An 8,630-nucleotide genomic window follows, 5' to 3' on the forward strand; every position below is an offset into this window, starting at 1 on the left:
GCATTAGGTTAGAGAAGGCTATCCTAGAAAAACAGCACTAGCAATAGCACTTAGATTTATATACCGCTTCATAGTCCTTTTACAGCACTCTCTGTAAGCGATTTAAAATGCTGTCTCTAAGAGTCAGCATTTTGTCCCCATCAATCTGGGTCCTCATTTGACTGACCTTGTAAGGATGGAGGCGAGCCAACCTTGAGCCAATGAGAATTGAACTGTCGAACTGCTGGCAGCCAGCAGCCAGCAGTCAGTAGAAGTAGCCTGCAATACTGTATTCTAACCACTGCGCCACCACGGCACAGAAACAGTAACAACAAGAAAAGATTTCCAACAGTTCCTTTATAAACTTGTTCTCTACGCTTTGTGCATTGCTGCCCACAATAAAGGAAGTTCTTCCTTCATCCTGCCTGTGTTTTTGTTTTTTTTAATCCAGAAACAGAAGCAATTTTTCATTTAATCCTGCATGAGGCTGCTTGTTTGCAGTTGGCTTTGATTCTATGAAAAATAAAAATAATCGTTTTAAGATTTTTATCAAAATCTGGCACCGGCCTCTTAAGTTTGCCAACACTTTGCTTCACTGAGCTGAAAAGTTCTTCAGTTGCCAATGTACCAATCTTACAGGAAGTGCTTTCAAGTCTTCTGCCAGAGTGTTATGTTATCCATCTAAAAGCTCAGCTACTAACAGAAGTTTTGACATCAGTGATTGCTGCTGTCAGGCGTAGCTGGCTCTGCAACTGTGCTAATAATGCAGCCTTTCCCTCTGCAGAGCATCACATAGGTGCCAATAGCATCTTCAGCGGTCGCTGTCCAAAGGAGGCATTGCTTGCAGCCGGCGATAAGTCAATTGGCAAAGTGTTATGAATTTTGATCACATGATCATGGGCATGCTGCAAGGGTTGGGTGAAGAATTTTGTTGTATTTATTTTATACAATGACAATAAAGGATATGTATGTGTGTATGTGTATGTATGTATATATATGTTCGTAAGTCACTTTTTTCAGTGCCGCGGTAACTTTGAATGGTCACTAAATGAATGATTGTAAATCAAGGACTATCTATACAGCTTTGTTCTTCAGAGCCCAAGGCAGTGGTAGATTCAAAAAAAAATTACTACCGGTTCTGTGGACGTGGCTTGGTGGGGGTGGGGGTGGCATGGCTTGGTAGATGTGACTTGGTGGGCGTGGCAGGGGAAAGTTACTGCAAAATCCCCATTTCCTCCTGATCAGCTGGGACTCGGGAGTGAGAGAATAGATGGGGGCAGGGCCAGTCAGAGGTGGTATTTACCCGTTCTCCAAACTACTCAAAATTTTCACTATCAGTTCTCCAGAACTGGTCAGAACGTGCTGAATATCACCTCTGGCCCAAGGCCTTCAGCTGGGTTGTCTAGGAACCCCAGTAGTGTGTAATTATCTATCCATATCTATTTACTGTATCTATCTGTCTGTCTGTCTATCTATCTACCTCTACTTATCTCTCTATATCTATCTCTATTTCTATCTCTATTTCTTTCTATCTCTATCTCTACCTACCTACCTACCTACCTACCTACCTCTCTCTCTCTCTCTTAATATCTATCTATCTTATTCTCTATCTATGTACCTATCTATCTCTATTTATCTCTACCTACCTACCTACCTACCTACCTACCTACCTACCTACCTACCTACCTATCTATCTATCTATTTATCTATCTCTTTTTATTTATCTATCTGTCTATTTATATCTATCTACCTACCTACCTACCTATTTATCTATCTATCTCTATTTATATCAATCAATCTAGCTAGCTAGCTATCACTATCAACAAATGTATGTGGTCGCTCAACTCACAAAGTGGTTCCAGGTGACTTACAGCATTAAAAATCCCCAACATAAAACCCACCACTCCCACTCCCCATTCAAAAGTGATGCTGTAAGTGTTGTTCACCTATGACAGGTGCATAATTTCTCCTATGTTGGGAGGATGAACAGCAGAGGTCTGCAACTTTCATTAGTTTGAGGGCCATGCCAGAGTTCGTATGGCTTCCGAGGACCATTTGAAAAGGGAATCTCTGGCATATGAATGGGTGAAATAAGCATCAATAAGGCTGAAGGCACTCATGCGGACCCTTAAAAGCTCCACCAAATGCTATGGCCCTATCCATTCCTGAGTGCCACAAGAGTAATGCTGGCTTACACTTTCCCATGAGTAAAAGAAACCAGAACAAAGGAGCATTTAACTCAGAAAAATAGTGGGCTGTGAAAACACTAGGCTGCGCTAGTGGCTTTTAAATCCATTTGCAAATCACTGTTTTCAAGGACTCAAACACCATGGCTTTTATAAGTCAGGAACAACAGCATTAATTAAGCAGCACGGTGCTCTAAACTGCCACCTACTGGATGCAAATTTCCAATATAGACTCCCTTTTTATATCATTTTTCTGAAGCTTCTTGGATCTCCAAATGTCTCAAAGCTGTTCGTTTGCTTGCTTGCTTAACTGAGTCCAGTCTTAGAAAGGTCAGTATCATCATTTTCTTTTAATAGTTGCAGAACCATATACAGATAGTCCTTGATTTACAACCAGTCGCTTAACAACAATTTGAAGTGATGATAGCACTGAAAAATCACCTTATGATATGACCATCATAGCATCTATGACCGACATTTTGGCACTTGGCAAACAGCATAAAATTTTACAATGGTTGCTGAGTCCTGGAGTCATGTGATCCCTGTTTATGATCATGCTTAGCAACATCAATTTTGGACTCCGTTGTGACCGTAGTCAAAGACTAAGTGTATGGTCTAGCCATGTTTTGTGCTTTCTTTCTTCCTTCCTTCCTTTCTTCCTTCCTCCTTTTTGTCCTTCTGAGCTAGCCTTCTCCAAATTTAGTGGGACTTGAGCTCTCTATATCCCAAACCACCATAATACTGTTGCCAAGAAATTATGGCAATTTAGTTCCAAGGCATTCATGCTGGGCATAGCTTAAAATAGTGAGAATCAAACTCAATTATCAATAGCTTGTCTCATTGTTTAATCAGGGTTTATGGACGAAATCACAATTGGGAAGACTCGCACAACATGTGAAGCTGTTAATCATCCAATTTCACAAATGTGCTTTATTTCTCCGGTTACAAAGCGATCATTTCGTAGCAGATGTTTGTTTTCATGTTTATTTGGGTCTTATTTTTTACAAACATATCAATGCGGGAACAGCGTGGCACCTGAGTGTCATACATTTTTATACAAATAAAATAATATTAATCATACTTGTTTCATTTAACACGCTTATATAATTCTAGTAACAATATACATATTTTTATTAAATTATAATCTTTCATTATTTAGTTATTCAATATTTCAATGTGCCATTTTTATGCCAATCACCTTATTCTAAGTGTCATATCTTTTAATACAAATAGAATATTATTGCTCATATTACATTTAGCAAGCTTATATAATGCTAATAATAATACAAACATTTGGGTTAAATTAAAATTTTCCATTACTTGCTTATTCAATTTATAATCCTTCATTATTTAGTTATTCAATATTTCAATATGTTGTTTTTATGTCAATTACCAGCAGATGTTTGTTTAGAATGTTAAATACAAAGCATACTTTTTAACAGTGGCTCTGAAATTTGGGGCAAGCATGCCCACCGATAAAATGGGTCCGTAGAATAGAAATAGAAAGAGGCTTCCAGAGAAAGGGCGGGGCATGCAAGGGAAAATTCATTGTGAAACAATGAATTGATTGTATCACTTTTCAGATTGATCTTTCAATTCACTCATTGATCATCACCCTGCTTTCTCATCCCTCCGGTTGGATTGTCATAACCCCAATAATTCTCACCAAGGAGGATGATACAGGTAAAAAAAAAAAAACAATAGTCCCTGTGGATTTTACTCTGCTAGTCGTTGCCGACTATAAGGGGTGATGCTGATCCCCATTTCTTTTTTAAAAAAATAAATTTTATTCATAGACACATTTTTGAAAAACTGTGCATTGTCGGGGTATATACCATTTACAAATAAAAAGACCAAAAAAAAAGAAAAGAAAGAAAAGTGGTGTTAAACTTGACATACAAGCTAATAACAATAATAATGATATAGTAACAATAGTAATAATATAACCAAAAAGCTTGTAGCTAGGTTTCTTCTTACATTAAAGTATTGTTTACCTTCTTATTTTCTGTACTAACATTTATGATCCCCATTTCAAGGCCATTGAACCAGTGCTGTCCAAAGACATTTCCATGGTTATGTGGCCAGCATGACGTCACAGAGCATTGTTACCCTCCCACTGAAGTGATATCTATTTATCTAATTGCATTTGCAATCCTAAATTGCATTAACAGAGGGGTTCAATCAAGATCAAGTAAGGTACTCATAACACTCTATAAAACCTTAATAAAGCCACACCTAGTAAGGATCTACCTACTGCAACCAGTTTTGGTCACCACACTACGTAAAAGATGTTGAGACTCTAGAAAGAGTGCAGAGAAGAGCAACCGATGATTAGGAGATTCAAGGCTAAAACGTATGAAGAATGGTTGCAGGAACTGGGCACAGCTAGTCTTGTGAAGAGAAGGACCAGGGGAATCATGAGAGCAGTGTTCCAGTATTTGGGGGGCTGCTACAGAGAAGAGAGGGTCAAGCTATTTTCCAAAGCATTTGAAGGCCAGACAAGGAATAATGGGATCAATCAACCTGGAAATAAGGAGAAAGTTTCTGACAGTGAGAGCAATCAACCAATGGAACATTTTCTGACCAATGGATCAGAAGTTGTGGGAGCTTCATCACTGGAAGCTTTCAGGAGACTGGACTGCCATCTGTCAGAAGTGGTGTAGGGTTTCCTGCTTGGGCAAGGGGTTGGATTAGATCAGGGATCTCCAACCTTGGAAACTTTAAGCCTGGTGGAAATTCTAGGAGTGGAAGTCCGCCAGGCTTAAAATTGCCAAGGTTGGAGACCCCTGGATTAGATGACCAAGGTTCTATTCTATTCTAGGTTGCAGGAGCTGGGGCAAGAATGGGAGTTCTCCCCATCACATGGTGCTGAAGTCTAGGCTCAAATCTAGGCTTAAATCTTGGCTGCCAACTTTCCATCCAATCAGCCCAATATCTTAATTGCTGGGCTGTCCCGCCATCCTACCAAGGTGTATGAGGACAGTACAGTATCTATAGGGATGTGGTTGCTTAGTAGCTATAATGCTGAGCTTGTCAGTCAGAAAGGTTGGCAGTTCAGCGGTTGGAATCCCTAGCGCCGCGTAATGGAGTGAGCTCCCGTTACTTGTCCCAGTTTCTGCCAACTTAACAGTTCGAACGCATGTAAAAATGCAAGCAGAAAAATAGGAACCACCTTTGGTGGGAAGGCAACAGCACTCTCCGTGTGCCTTCGGTGTTTAGTCATGCCGGCCACATGACCACGAAGACATCTTTGGACAGCGCTGGCTCTTTGAAACGGAAATGAGCACCGCCCTCTAGAGTCAGGAATGACAAGCACATATGTGCGAGGGGAACTTTTACCTTTACCTTATAGTATCTATCTGAAAAGCAGTAAGGAAAGAGTATTGATAGCCTTGAATACTGGTGTTGGAGAGGACTCCTGAGAATATTCTGGACAGTCAAGAAAACAAAACAAGGAATCATCAAACAAAACAGCTCAGAGTTCTTGCTTGAGGCACAAATGACCAGGGTCAAATTATGCTACTTCAAACAGGTTATGTGAAGATCCAGCTCTTGAAAAAGCACCCAGGGGGTGTTAAGGGGGAAGGAAAGAGGACACCGGCAGCAAAGTGGGTGGACCCAGTTACCATGGTGATGTCCCGAAGGTGCTTTTTCCAAAGGCAACTGGACTCTTTTTCCTTGAAGACATTTCACTTCTCATCCAAGAAGCTTCTTCAGTTCAGAACTGAAGAAGCTTCTTGGATGAGAAGCAAAACATGTTCAAGGAAAAACAAAGAAAGTTCAGTTGCCTTTGGAAAAAGCACTTTTGGGACAACCATGACTTAAACCAGCGGTCACCAACTGGTGGTCCGTGAGAAAATTTTGGTGGTCCGCAGAAAAATTATTTGCATTTTTTACATTGCACTAAATAAGGGATCCTCAAACTACGGCCCTTGGGCCAGATATGTGCAATGAACATTTGTGTTGCTGCAAAGAGTCTCCGCACTTCGGGATCCTTTTGTGCGGGTCGGAGGGGCTTTGGGCGAAGGCTGGAGGGAAGCTCTGCTGGTGTCAAAGAGCCAGAGGGCCTTGTTCCAGTGGGACTGCATCATGGCCTGGAACTGGCTGACCATCTCAGCCCGCTGAGCCTGCAGGCGCCAATACCTGGCCTTGCACTCCCACAGGTTTTCTATCTGCTTGGAAAACCTATGCTCATAGTCCTGATGCTTCTGCTGAGCCTCCTTCTTGGTGAGATCCAATTTTAACTGAGCCAGCTGTTTTGCCAACTCTTTCTCATAGTGGCTGCTTAACTCCAACAACTATTGGGGCCCTAAGGAGCCCAGGCAGGCAGGCGAAGAGTGGCTGGGAGGGGAGGGGCAAGTAGAGGCCGGTGAGGCACCCCTCGACGTGAGTGACATCAAGTTGGCCATGCCCACCCAGTCACATGCCCACCTAGCCACGCCCACCCATTAGGCAGATCATATTAGTGGTCCGCGGGATTTAAAATTATGAATTTATTGGTCCCTGAGGTCCGAAAGGTTGGGAACCCCTGACCTAGATAACTAAGAATCTCCATGTAAACTAGTGATGAATGCACTGTTGGGAAGGTTGAAAGCCCAAGGATTATCTTGAAGAAAATCTATCTAGGTGGTTGACTGAAAGGTGCTTTTTCAGGAGGCAACTGGACTTCCTGGGTTTTTTTCTTTGAAGGCGTTTCACTTCTCATCCAAGAAGCTTCTTCAGCTCTGACTGGATAGTGGGGAATGGAAGGATTTATATTCTTTGCAGACAGCTGGTCATTTGCATCCTATTAGAGCAGAGGTATCAAACTTGCGTTGTCACATGATATATCGTGAATTTTTTCCCCTTCGCTAAACTGGGTGTGGGTGTGGCCAGCGCGTGAGACATCCGGCCCGCAGGCTGCAAGTTTGGCACCCCTATTTTAGAGGATCGTTGAAGCACTTGGAAGTTTATCTGTGTCCTCCAGGTCACCTTGAAACATTTCCAAAAGAAGAAAAAACAAGAAAGTCCAGTTGTCTCCTGGAAAAGCACCTTTGGGACAACCATGGCCTAGATAACTGAAAAACTCTACAGACTTTTAGCTATGCAATTTGAGATGAACGCCCTTTGAACGGTGTGGAAGTAGGAATGAATTTCCAGAGAGAAAAATTGCAGACTACAGAAACCATTAGCGCTACTCAGGTGATCCTGAGGGCACAGATAAACCTCCAAGGGCTTCAAGGACCCTCTGAAAGGATGCAAATGTCCAGCTATCTGTAAGGAATATAAATCCTTCCATTCCCTACTGTTCTGTCAGAGCTGAAGAAGTTTCTTGGATGAGAAGCAAAACATCTTCAAAAGAAAAAAACAAGAAAGTCCAGAAAACGCACCATTGGGACAACCATGACCTGGATGACTGATAATGTCTATAGACTTTTACCTAGGTAGTTGAAAGGGTTGAGAACAACTTGATGGCACATAATCAGTCAATCAATCAATCAATGTCCTTGGAATCTCTTGTCCTGTGCTGGCTATATGCTGGAGAGCTCCAGATGTTGGAAGGCTCCTTTGGAAACTTTTCCATAAACGTATTTGTTTGTTTGCATAAGTGCACCATCATGCCTACTGTCCCTGTCCTACTGTCCCCATTTATTCGTATCCATTTCATTCATACTCATATTTATTCCTATACCTATTATCTTGTAAATGATTGACAAATCCAATAAATAAAATAAATAAATATGTCCTCCAGCTTTGGAATTCCCCCAAGTGCTGTTCCCAAGGCTCTTTATAGGTGAGTGGGTTCTCCCCACCAGTATTCTGAATCGGGGAGATGACGCATCAGGTAAGATTTTCCCATACCATCGATCATGCACAGAGTTCCTTCCAGAACCTCTCCCTAACTGCATGATACAGTTGGAGGAACTGACTATGTCTAGTTTAATCAAAAGGAGGACTAGGGGAGACATGATAGCAGGGTTCCAATATTTCAGAGGCTGCCACAAAGAAGAGCGGGTCAAGCTATTCTCCAAGGCACCTGAGTGTAAAGCAAGAAGCAATGGGTGGAAACTAATCAAGGAGAGAAGCAACTTAGAACTAAAACTTAGGGTATAAAATGTTAAAGTATATTATATAGAATGTAAAAGGTATAGGAACTAGATATTGATTTGATGCTATTATAACCTAAATAAGGATATAACTTAGGACAGTGAAATAGAGATAGGATTTTTATAAATACCATTGTTACGAAAGATATTGATACCAACGTGGAAAAGCTGTAATAAGTATAAATTTGTGTTTTGTGTCTCGTCTTTTTAAATGTCGGAAAATTCAATACATACTATTTTTTAAAAAAGAACTAGGGAGAAATTTCCTGACAGTGAGAACCATGAATCAACGAAACAACTTGCCTCCAGAAGTTGTGAATGCTCCAACACTGGAAGTTTTTAAGAAGATGTTGGATAGCTATTTGTCTGAAGTGGTGTA

This window comes from Thamnophis elegans, chromosome 12, assembly GCF_009769535.1.
Source record: "Thamnophis elegans isolate rThaEle1 chromosome 12, rThaEle1.pri, whole genome shotgun sequence".
Taxonomy (NCBI): domain Eukaryota; kingdom Metazoa; phylum Chordata; class Lepidosauria; order Squamata; family Colubridae; genus Thamnophis; species Thamnophis elegans.